The following is a 13,253-nucleotide window of genomic DNA, read 5'->3' on the forward strand; positions in this document are numbered from 1 at the left end:
CAGGCAAGCTTTGTACTCTGAAAATTCTACTTTTGAAGGCCTGCCATTTACCAAGTACACCTTTACCAGAAAACAGCCTGTCCCAAACCACACTTACCGTTTAATTTCTAATACCATCAAAGTTGGCCTCACTCCAACTATAATCTCAACCCATAGACTAGTTCTAATTTTTTGTGTATTTACTTTGAAACTAATGGCATTGTGGTCACCAGATGCAAAGTCTTCCCCTACACAAACTTCTACACAAGGTTCCCAGCACTTGTTATCTTTATCATTTTTTTCTGACAACCACATACAAGCTTTGTACTCGCAAAATTTCATTTTTGAAGGCCTCCCACTTTCCAAGTACACCTTTGCCAGAAAACAACCTATCCCATTCTGATGCCATCAAAATTAGCATTTCTCCAATTTAGAATCTTAATCCACAGATGCCTTCCCTCCTTCACCAACTCCTTAGCCATGTACTGAACTGTAAGATCTTCCTATTTCTGGCATTACTAGCATGTGGCATGGGTAACAATCCTGAGATCACAACTCTGGAGGTCCTGCACTTTAACTTTGCACTTAACTCCCTGAACTCCCAATGCAGAACCTCATCACTCGTCCTACCCATGTCATTGGTACCTACCTAGACCACGATCTCTGGCTGATCATCCTCCCACATAAGAATGCTGAGGACTCAATCTGAGATGCCCCAGGCCCTGACATCCGCAAGGCAATATACTGTTCGAGAACCTCATTTTTGCTCACAGAACCTCCTGTCCATTCTCCTAACTAATGAATCTCCTATCGCCACAGCGTTCCTCTTCTCCCCCACTTCCCTTCTGAGTCACAGACCCAGAGTCAGTGCTAGAGACACAACCACTGTGACTTTCCTCTGACAGGCCATCTTCCCCAACAGTATCAAAGTGATATCCCTGTTTTTGAGAGGAATGGTGACAGGGGTGCTCTGCACTGGCTCTTTAATTCCCTTCCCTTTCCTGACTGTCACCCAGTTTCCTGTGTCCTGCACCTCGGGTATAACTACCTCTCTATACATCTTATCTTTCACCCCTTCAGCCTCCCAAATGATCTGGAATTCATCCAGTTCCAGCTCCAACTTCCCAATGGGGATCGTTAGAAGCCGCAGGTGAATGCACTTCTCACAGTTGTAGTCAGGGACACTTGATATCTCCCTGCCTTCCCACATCCCACAAGTGGAGCATTCAGCTATCCTGACTGACATCTCTACTGTCCTAACAGAGCAGGTATAAAGAAGGGAGGTAAAAAAAAACTTAACTGAGAGCTTTTCTTTCCTTTGCTTTCTCTAAAGCCTGGAAGAGCTGATGCCTCAACATCATCACTATAATTCTGTCCACTCAGACGATGCCTGCTGCAGTGAAGGCCGCTGTGCTTGTCCCTGCCTCCCTTTAATTTGCTCTTGCTAATCAATCCCAACTACGGATTGGCCGCTGGTCAGAGCTCAATTATGCTGCCGCGATCCACTGCTGCCTTTTTCTGCTTCAGCAGTCCCCTCTTTGCAAACTTCTGATGTCCGGACTGCTCGCTGGTCAAAGATGTCATGTAAATGTAATATATAATACTGAACTTCACAAATCTCTAACCTTCTGGAAGAGAATCAAAGTTTCTTCACATCCATCAATTATATTTACATAATCATTGTCCTTCTTAGAGTAGAGCTGAATGACAACATATTTCAATAAGAGATATATTCCTTACTGTGAGTTATAGGATACTTTGTGTATTGCTGCCACAATACATTTCATCAAGTGCCCTCAGGAGGTCCCAATAAAGGAGGTCACTGAGTGTATTTCTGTATGCTTGTGGTCATCTGCTTCTGTAACCCATCCACTTCAAGGTCCACACACCATTGAATGCGTGGTTATTAGAATTACAGTGGCCTGCCCGTCAGCTTGAACCAGTCTGGCCATTCTCCTCTGACCTCTCTCATTAACAAGGCACTTTCACCCACACGTCTGAAGCTCTCTGGATGTTTTTGTTTCCTGGGCCATTCTTTGTAAACTCTGGAGAATGTAGTGGGTGAAATTCCCAGGAGATCAGCAGTTTCTGAGATACCTTTATCACCCCATCTTCCCCCAGTCAAGATCATTTATAAGGCCAGAAGACCCTAGATCACACTTTTCCCCATTCTGATGTTCGGTCTGAATAACTGAACCTCTGGACCATGTCTGCACGCTTTATGCATTCATTTGCTGCCAGGTGTTTGGCTGATTAGATATTTGCATTAGCAAGCAGCTGTAAACGAGTACCTAATAAGGTGGCCACTGAGTGTGTGTCAGTGAAATTAAACCTGATTCTAATTCTGAGTTCCATTACATAGATCATTTCTCTAGCTTCCCCTTAAATAATCTCAGGAGAAGGAAGATTCTCTCAGGTTCCATAGAGATTTATTTTTGACTGCCTTACTCTCTTAAGTTCTATCCAATCTGATAAACGGCAGAGCCTTCACTGCACATTGCTTGCAAACTTCTTCACCAACCCAAAGGTCTCTATCCAGTGCCTGGTATGTTGGCCTTCATTAATCTGGTGATTGAATTCAAAATGTCACGCACCTGTGAAAGCAAAGGGCAGCTGATACTCTGGGTCAGCTTGATCTGAGTCCCAACGGAGGACTGTGAGGAGCACTGTATATGTAGGGCCCTAAGCGTTGTCGGTGGTCCCTCCCATCCGTCCAATAAGCTCTTTGACGCTCTACCATCAGGCGGGAGATACCATAGCAATGGCGAGAACTGCTACGATGGGTAACAGATTCTACCCCAGGCCGTGACACTACTGAACCTTCTGCCAGCACCCAGGTCTCATCACATATGTGGAGCCAGTAGTGTCATACTGTTTACTTGTTAACCTGTGATATAAATGCATCTTATTATTTGTTCATTAATTTGTGGTAATATTACTTAATGCGTGATGTGTGCGAGTTTATATGGAATGTGTTTTGCACCTTCATCATGGAAGAGTGTTGTTTCATTTAGCTGTATACACATGTACATATGAACAACTATAAACTTGAGCTACAGATGTCTATTGTCCATTTCCCTCCACAGATGTTGCCTGACCTGTTGAGTCTTCCAGCATATCATAAATACAAAAGATTCTGCAAATACTGAAAATACAGACCTGCTGAGCTCCTTTAGCATTTTGTGTGTGTTATACTGTTTATTTTTGCCCCTTAACTACAAGCTTTGGGTGTTGGGTGGGGATACATCTCTACCAAAGGAGGTGTAAGGCGCTCCTTCCCTCCACTAGCCTTAAGGTCACCCTTGGGCAAGGCATTGCACCTGTTAAGCCCCCGATCAGGGTCACATGAAGCCATGGGACCAGGTGGTGGATGGTTGTATAAGCAGCTGGTATCACAAGTTCTGGTCATGTGACCATGGATGCCAGGCAGACAATCTCTGAAGAGTATTGATAATGGCTGGGTTCACCCGTCTTGTAAAGGCACTGCCCAGAAAAAGGCAATGGCAAACCGCCTCTGTGGAAAAATTTGCCTAGAACAATAATAATCATGGAAAGACCCCGTTCGTCTATGCTATTTGGCACGGCACAAAAAAACTAATGAACTACAAGCTGATTCCAGCATTATAAATCCCAATATTGAACAGTAAGTTATACAAAGTGACAACAAGGCAGCGGAAAGGAAATATTGCTGCTCCATAAAATCCTGGTTGGACTACACTTGCAAAGTTGTTGCCTTAATGTGGTCTTTAATGTGTTCTACAGGTATGTTAAGAGCAAAAGGATAGTAAGGGATAATATTGGTCCTCTTGAAGATCAGAGTGGTCGGCTATGTATGGAACCAAAGAAATGGAAGAGATATTAAATGGCTTTTTGCATCTGTATTTACTATGGAAACTGGAATGGAGTCTATGGAAACAAGGCAAACAAGTAGGGCGCGCATGGGACTTATACAGATTAAAGTGGAGGAGATGCTTGCTGTCTTGAGGCACATCATAGTAGATAACTCCCCAGGACATGACACAGTATTCCCTCAGACGTTGAAGGACACTGGTATTGAAATTGCAGAGGCCCTGGCAGAAATATTTGAAATGTCGATATCCACGGATCAGGTGCCGGAGGATTGGAAGATAGCTCGTGTAGTTCCGTTGTTTAAAAAAGCCTCAAAAAGTAAGCCGGGAAATTATAGGACGGTACTTTGACGTCGGTGGTAGGTAAATTATTGGAAGCAATACTAAGAGATGGGATCTGCTAGTATTTGTATCGATAGGGACATATTAGAAAAATTCAGCATGGCTTTGTGCGTGGTAGGTCATGTTTAACCAATCTATTAGAGATTTTCGCGGAAGTTACCAGGAAAGTGGATGAAGGGAAGGCAGTAGATGTTGTATACATGGACTTCAGTAAGGCCTTTGACAAGGTTCCGCAAGGGAAATTAGTTAGGAAGATTCAGTCGCTAGGTATACATGGAGAGGTAGTCAATTGGATTAGACATTGGCTCAATGGAAGAAGCCAGAGAGTGGGAGTGGAGGATTGCTACTCAGAGTGGAGGCCTGTGACTAGTGGTGTGCCACAGGGATCTGAGCTGGGTCCATTGTTATTTGTCATCTATATCAATGATCTAGATAATAAAGTGGCAAACTGGATCAGCAAATTTGCGGGAGGTTGGAGGTTTTCAAAGTTTTCAAAGCTTGAAGACGAATTTGTACCAGTTGGAGGAATGGGCTGAAAAATATGCAGATGGAGTTTAATGCGGACAAGTGTGAGGTATTGCACTTCGGAAGGTTAAACCGAGGTAGAACATACAAGGTAAATGGTAGGACACTGAGGATTGCATTAGAACAGAGGGATCTGGGAGTACAGATACATAATTCCCTAAAAGTGGCGTCACAAGTAGATAGGGTTGTAAAGAAAGCTTTTGGCACATTGGCCTTCATAAATCAAAGTATTGAGTATAAGATTTCGAATGTAACGATGAGCTTGTATAAGACATTGGTGAGACCGAATTTGGAGTATTGTGTGCAGTTTTGGTCACCTAATTACAGGACGGATATTAATAAGGTTGAAAGAGTGCAGAGACGGTTTACAAGGATGTTGCCAGGACTTGAGAAACTGAGCTACAGAGAAAGGTTGAATAGGTTAGGACTTTATTCCCTGGAGCGTAGGAGAATGAGGGGTGATTTGATAGAGGTGTATAAAATTATGATGGGTATAGATAGAGTGAATGCAAGCAGGCTTTTTTCCACTGAGGCTAGGGGAGAAAAAAAGAAACAGAGATCATGGGTTAAAGGTGAAGGGGGAAAATTTAAAGGAAACATTAGGGGGGCTTCTTCACGCAGAGAGTGGTGAGAGTGTGGAATGAGCTGCCAGATTAAGTGGTGAATGCGGGCTCACTTTTGATATTTAAGAGAAATATGGACACGTATATGGATGTGAGGGGTTTGGAAGGATATGGCCCAGGTGCAGGTCAGATAGAATAGGCAGAAAAAAATGGTTCGGCACAGCCACAAAGGGCCAAAAGGCCTTTTTCTGTGTTGTAATGTTCTATGGTTCCATGGTTCTATATGGCACGGTTAGAGGCGGTGAAGCACACAGCCATTTTTTTCACTTGCCGATTGGCTCTTTCTAAATGACTGTGTCTGTGGATGATAGCCGAAGGACAAGCACACTGAAGTGTGAAGGAGCGATCTCAAGGACTCGCCTGAAGCGAGCGAAAAATTGTGGGACCCATGTCAACACAATGTTCCTAGGAAAAGCTGGTGGCTAAGTGCTGCGCTGTCTCAGCGGCTGAAGGAAGCTTCCCGAGTGCAATGAAGTCGGCCGCTTGCTGAGCCTGTCCATTACTGTCATGATCACGTGGCCTCCGGTACGAGGCAAACGTGTTGATATCTACGGTAATATGGGCATCGGCAGGTGAGGGACCAGTAGGGTCTACGGAGGCTCGGGAGTCCTGTGGGGGGAGGAATTCAATGCGGCATATTGAGTGCGGGACAGCGAAGCAATGACATACCTCTACGAACATGGTGAACCACCAGACCCTGCGTTGCAGAATAACCAATATTTGTCGTACGCCTGGCTTACGGGAGACGGCTGACGAGTGAACTCACTGGATTGCATCATGACGTTCCGTAGATGGCAAGTTCAAGCGGTGTCAGGTGCGTCGACCAGAGCAATCTCGTGCTGCAGGACCTGGCCGTTCTCGTCTCCAAGTCTGCAAGTCGCAGACGATTTCAGCAACCTTCATCCGCAATGGACTGTGACAGTGCTTATACTTACACTAGAGGGCACGGCCTCTGTAGAACAAAGGTAAGGAGGATTTTTTTTTTTAGCCAGAGACTGATGATTGCTTGGAATGTTCTGCCGCAAACAGTGGTGGAGGACGAGAACGTGGGTATATTTAAGGCGGAGGTTGATCGTTTCCCAATCGGTTATGGCATCAAAATATGGCAAGAAGGCAGGCGTAAGTGGTTGAATGGGATCAAGGCTCAGCCATAACGGAAAACCAAAGAAGACTTGATGGGTTGAATGGAACCCACTAGTGGAATGCTGCCGCAGCAACAACAGGGCACTCAATGTCAGTAAGACGAAAGAGCTGATTGTGGACTTCAGGAAGGGTAAGACGAAAGAACACATAAAAAATCCTCACAGAGGGATCAAAAGTGGACAGAGTGATCAGCTTCAAGTTTCTGGGTGTCAGAACTTTCTGAGGATCTAACGATAGAGCCATAGAACATTACATCACAAAAACAGGCTTTTTCGCCCTTCTTCTCTGTGCCGAACCATTTTCTGCCCAGTCCCACTGATCTGCAACTAGACTATATCCCTCCATACCCTTCTCATCCATGTACCTGTCCGAGTTTTTCTTAAATATTAGAAGTGAGCCTGCATTCACATCTTCAACTGGCAGCTCATTCCACAACTCTCCGTGTGAAGAAGCTACCCCTAATGTTCCCTTTGAACTTTTCCCTTTCACCCTTAACTCATGTCCTTTGTTTACTTTTTCTCCCCTATTCTCAGTGGAAAAAGCCTGCTTGATTTCATTCTATCTATACCCATCATAATTTTATACACCTCTATCATGTTTGATGCTGTGTGCTGGGGTAACAGGCTGAGGGCAGCGGACACCAACAGAATCAACAAACTCATTCATAAGGCCAGTGATGTTGTGGGGGTGGAACTGGACTCTCTGACGGTGGTGTCTTAAAAGAGGATGCTGTCCAAGTTGCATGCCATCTTGGGCAATGACTCCCATCCACTCCATAATATACTGGTTAGGCACAGGAGTGCATTCAGCCAGAGACTCATTCCACCGAGATGTAACACTGAGCGTCATAGGAAGATAATTCCTACCTATGGCCATCACACTTTACAACTCCTCCCTCGGAGTGTCAGACTCCCTGAGCCAATCAGCTGGTCCTGGCCTTATTTCCACTTGGCATGATTAACTTATTATTATTTAATTATTTATGGTTATATATTGCTATATTTCTTCACTATTCGTGGTTGGTGCGGCTGTAACGAAACCCAATTTCCCTCGGGATCAATAAAGTGTGTCTGTCTGTCTGTCAAATCTCCCCTCATTTTTCTACGCACCAGGGAATAAAGTCCTAACCTATTCAACCTTTGTAACTCAGTTTCTCAAGTCCCGGCAACATCCTTGTAAACGTTCCCTGCATTCTTTCAATCTTATTAATATCCTTCCTGTAATTATGTGACCAAACGGCACACAATACTCCAACTTCGGCCTCACCAATGCCTTACACAACCTCACCATTACATTCTAACTCTTAAGCTCACTAATTTGATTTATAAAGGCCAATGAGCCAAAAGCTCTCTTTGCGACCCTATAGACCGGTGATGCCACTTTTAAGGAATTATGTATCTGTATTCCCAGATCCCTCTTTTCTACTGTGCTCCTTAGTGTCCTACCATTTACCTTGTATGTTCTACCTTGGTTTGTCCTTCCAAAGTGCAATACCTCACACACGTCTGCACTAAACTCCATCTGCCATTTGTCAGCCCATTTTGCCAGCTCGTCCAAATCCCCCTGAAAGCATTGAAAACCTTCCTCACTGTCCGCTACACCTCCAATCTATTTATCGTCTGTAAATTTGATGATCCAATTTACCGTATTATCATCCAGATCCTTGATATAGATGACAAATGACAATGGACCCAGCACTGATCCCTGTGACACACCACTTGTCACAGGCCTCCACTCAGAGAAGCAATCCTCCAGTAGCAGCCTTTGGCTTCTCCCATTGAGCCATTGCGTAATCCAGTTTAATACCTCACCATGTATACCTGGCGAATGAATCTTCCTAACTAACCTCCTATGCGGGACCTAGTCAACGGACTTACTGAAGTCCATATAGGGAACATCCACTGCCTTTGCTTCATCCAGTTTCCTGGTATTTTCCTCGGAAAAACTCAAATAGATTGGTTAAAAATGACCTACCACGCAGAAAGCCATGTTGACTCTGCATAATATGTCCCTGTCTATCCAAATACTTGCAGATCCTATCTAATTTACAATAGACAATAGACAGTAGGTGCAGGAGTAGGCCATTTGGCTCTTCTAGCCAGCACAGCCATTCACTGTGATCATGGCTGATCATACACAATCAGTACCCCGTTCCTGCCCTCTCCCCCTATCCCTTGACCCGCCATCTATAAGAGCTCTACCTAACGCTCTCTTGAAAGCATCCAGAGACTTGGCCTCCACTTCCTTCTGAGGCAGAGCATTCCATATATCCACCACTCTCTGGGTGAAAAAGTTTTTCTGCATCTCTGTTCTAAATGGCCTACCCCTTATTCTTAAACTGTGGCCTCTAGTTCTGGACTCACCCATTAGCGGGAACATGCTTCCTGCCTCCAACGTTCCAATCCCTTAATAATCTTATATGTTTCAATCAGATCCCCTCTCATCCTTCTAAATTCCAGTGCATGCAATCCTAGTCACTCCAATCTTTCAACATATGACAGTTCTGCCATTCCAGGAATTAACGTTGTGAACCTACGCTGCACTCCCTTAATAGCAAGAATGTCCTTCCTCAAATTTGGAGACCAAAACTGCAAAACAATACTCCAGGTGTGGTCTCAACAGGGCCCTGTATAGCTGCAGAAGGCCCTCTTTACTCCTATACTCAACTCCTCTTGTTATAAAGGCCAGCATGCCAATAGCTTTCTTCACTGCCTGCTGTACGTGCATGTTTCCTTTCATTGACTGATGTACAAGAACACCTGGATCTCGTTGTACTTCCCCTTTTTCTAACTTGACTCCATTTAGATAGTAATCTGCCTTCCTGTTCATGCCACCAAAGTGGATAAACTCATATTTCTCCACATTAAACTGCAGTTGCCATACATTTGCCCACTCACCTAGCCTGTCCAAGTCACCCTGCATTCTCATAACATCCTCCTGACATTTCACACTGCCACCCGGCTTTGTGTCATCGGCAAATTTGCTATTGTTACTTTTAATCCCTTCATCTAAATTATTAATTTATATTGTAAACAGCTGCGGTCCCAGCACCAAACCTTGCGGTACTCCACTAGTCACAGCCTGCCATTCCGAAAAGGACCCGTTAATCGCTACACTTTGTTTCCTATCATCCAGTCAATTTTCAATCCATGTCAGTACTCTGCTCCCAATACCATGTGCTCTAATTTTGCCCACTATGTGGGACTTCATCAAAAGCTTTCTGGAAGTCCAGGTACACTGCATCCACTGGTTCTCCCTTGACCATTTTCATTGTTACATCCTCAATAAACTCCAGATTAGTCAGGCATGATTTTCCCTTCGTACATCCATACTGACTCAGACTGATCCTTCTACTGCTATCCAAATGTGTCGTAATTTCACCTTTTATAATTGACTCCAGCATCTTTCCCACCACTGACGTCGGGGTAACCGGTCTATAATTCCCTGTTTTCCCTCTTCCTTCTTTCTTGAAAAGTGGGACAACATTAGCCACCCTCTAATACGCAGGAACTGATCCTGAATCTATAGAACATTGGAAAATGATTACTAATGCGTCCACGATTTCTAGAGCCACCTCCTTAAGTACCCTGGGATGCAGACCATCAGGTCCCGGGGACATATCAGTCTCCAGACTCAACAGTCTATCCAAAACCGTTTCTTGCCTAATATAAATTTCCTTCAGTTCATCCTTTACCCTAGTTCCATTAGCCACTATTACATCTGGGAGATTGTTTATGTTGTCCTAGTGAAGACAGATCCAAAGTACCTGTTCAACTCGTCTGCCATTTCCTTGTTCCCCATAATAAATTCACCCGTTTCTGTTTTCAATGGCCCAATTTTGGTCTTAACTATTTAGTTTTTGCTTTTCACATACCTAAAGAAGCTTTTACTATCATCCTTTATATTCTTGGCTAGTTTACCTTTGTACTTCATTTTTTCTCTGCGTATTGCCTTTTTTGTTATCTTCTGTTGCTCTTTAAAAGCTTCCCAATCCTCCGGCTTCCGGCTCATCTTTTCTATGTTATACTTCTTCCCTTTTACTTTTATACTGTCTTTTACTTCCCTCGTCAGCCACGGCCGCCCCTTACTTCCCTTAGGAACTTTCTTCCTCTTTGGAATGAACTGATCCTGCACCTTCTGCATTATTCCCAGAAATACCTGCCATTGTTGTTCCACTGTCTTCCCAGCTAGGGTATTGTTCCATTGAACTTCGGCCAGATCCTCCCTCATAGCTCCATAGTTCCCTTTGTTCAACTGTAATACTGACACATCCGATTTTCCCTTCTCCTTCTCAAATTGTAGGTTGAAACATATCATATTATGGTCACTACCTCCTAATGGCTCCTTTACCTCGAGGTCCCTGATCAAATCCGGTTCATTGCTCAACACTAAATCTAGAATTGACTTCCCCCTGGTAGGCTCCAGTACAAGCTGTTCTAAGAATCCATCTCGGATGCACTCCACAAACTCCCTTTTTTGGGGTCCAGTACCATCCTGATTCTCCCAGTCTACCTGCATGTTGAAATCCCCCATGACAACTATATCATTACTTTTGCGACATGCCAATTTTAACTCTTCATTCAACTTACACCCTACATCCAGACTACTGTTTGGCGGCCTGTAGATAACTCCCATTAGGGTCTTTCTACCCTTAGAATTTCTCCGTTCTTTCGATACTGACTCTACATCCCCTGATTCTACGTCCCCCCTCGCAAGGGACTGAATATCATTCCTCACCGACAGAGCCACCCCACTCCCTCTGCCCGTCAGTCTATCCTTTCGATAAGACGTATATCCTTGAATATTCATTTCCCTGGCCCTGTCCGCTTGAAGCCATGTCTCTGTTATTCCCACAACATCGTACTTGAAATTTCCAACTGAGCCTCAAGCTCAGTTACCTACTACTAATGTCAAATCTACGGGCCTATAATTTCCCAGCTTACTTTGAGAGCCTTTTTTTAAGCAACGGAACAACATGAGCTATCTTACAATCCTCCAGCACACAACTCTTGGATATCGACATTTTAAATATATCTGCTAGGACCCCTGTAATTTCTAGTCTCCTTCAAGGTCCGATGGAATACTCTGTCAGGTCCTGGAATTTATCTACTCTGATTTGCATCAAGACAGCAAGCACCTCCTCCTCTTTAATCTGTATAAGTTCCATGACCTCCCTACTTGTTTGCCTTGATTTCATAGACTCCATCCCAGTTTCCTTACTAAATACAGATGAAAAAAAAATCATTTAATATCTCTCCCATTTCTTTTGGTTCCATACATAGCCGACAACTCTGATTTTCAAGAGGACCAATTTTATCCCATATTATCCTTTTGCTCTTAACATACCTGTAGAAGCTCTTAGGATTATCCTTCACCCTGACTGCCAAAGCAACTTCATGTCTCCTTTTAGCTCTCCTGATTTCTTTCTTAAGTATTTTCTTACTTTTTTTATACTCCTCAAGCATCGTATTTCCTCCCTGTTGCCGAGACATGTTATACATCTCTCTTTTCTTCTTTATCAGAGTTTCAATATCCCTCGAGAACCAAGGTTCCTTATTATTATTCATTTTGCCTTTAACCCTGACAGGAACATACAAACACTGCACTCTCAAAATTTATCCTTTGAAGTCCTCCCACTTACCAATTACATCCTTGCCAGAGGACAACCTGTCCCAAAGCACACTTTTTAGATCCTTTCTCATTTCTTCAAATTTTGCCTTTTTCCAGTTTAGAACTTCAACCCGAGGACCAAATCTATCTTTATCCATGATCAAGTTGTAACAAATGGTCTTATGATCACTGGAACCAGTGTTCCCCTACACACACTTTCGTCACTTGTTCTACCTAGTTTCCTAACAGGAGATTGCATTAGGAACACTGGTCCCAACATATTGATGTAGTCATAAAAAAAGCAAGAAAGCGGCTATACTTTATCAGGAGTTTGAAGCGATTTGACATGTCAACAAATACACTCGAAAACTTCTGTAGTTGTACCGTGGAGAGCATTCTGACAGGCTACATCACTGGCTGGTATGGAGGGGATACTACACAGAGCCGACAGAAGCTGCAGAAGACTGTATATCTCGTCAGCTCCATCTTGAACATCAGCCTACAATGTACCGAGGACAGCTTTAGAGATCAGTGTCTCAGAAAGGCAGTGTTCGTTATTAAAGTCCTCCAGCACCCAGGGAATGCCCTGTTCTCACTGTTAAGAGATACAAGAGCCTGAAGACACACACTCAGCTATTCAGGAACAGCTTCTTCTCCTCTGCCCTCCGATTCCTGAATATAATTTGAACCTTTGAATACTACCTCACATTTTTCAATATACTGTATTTCTGTTTTTGTACCTTTTAGTCATCTAGTCAATATACGTAATTGATTTACTTGTTTATTTAATAGTATGTTTTATTTTTTTTCTCTCTGCTAGATTATATATTGCCTAGAACTGCTGCTGCTAGGTTAACAAATTTCACATCACATGCGGTGCTAATAAACTTGATTCTGATTTTGATTCTAGTTCGTGCTATGTCTTATAGTCTTTTAGCCTTAACTGAGTAGTGAAATTTGGACACTAGCATGAGGAGATATTTTGACAGAGGAATACAGAATTATGAGTAGAATATGGAGTAAATATGAGCAAGCTGTTTCCACAGACGTTGGCTGAGACAACAAGTAGATGACACGGGTTCAAGGTGAAAGGCTAAATATTTTTGAAGGGAACATTAATGGAAAAGACTTCACTCAGGTAATGTGCGTCCGTCCCGCGTTTGGTAATATTAACTGCATTTTA

The sequence above is a fragment of the Hypanus sabinus genome, chromosome 2, assembly GCF_030144855.1.
Source record: "Hypanus sabinus isolate sHypSab1 chromosome 2, sHypSab1.hap1, whole genome shotgun sequence".
Taxonomy (NCBI): Eukaryota; Metazoa; Chordata; class Chondrichthyes; order Myliobatiformes; family Dasyatidae; genus Hypanus; species Hypanus sabinus.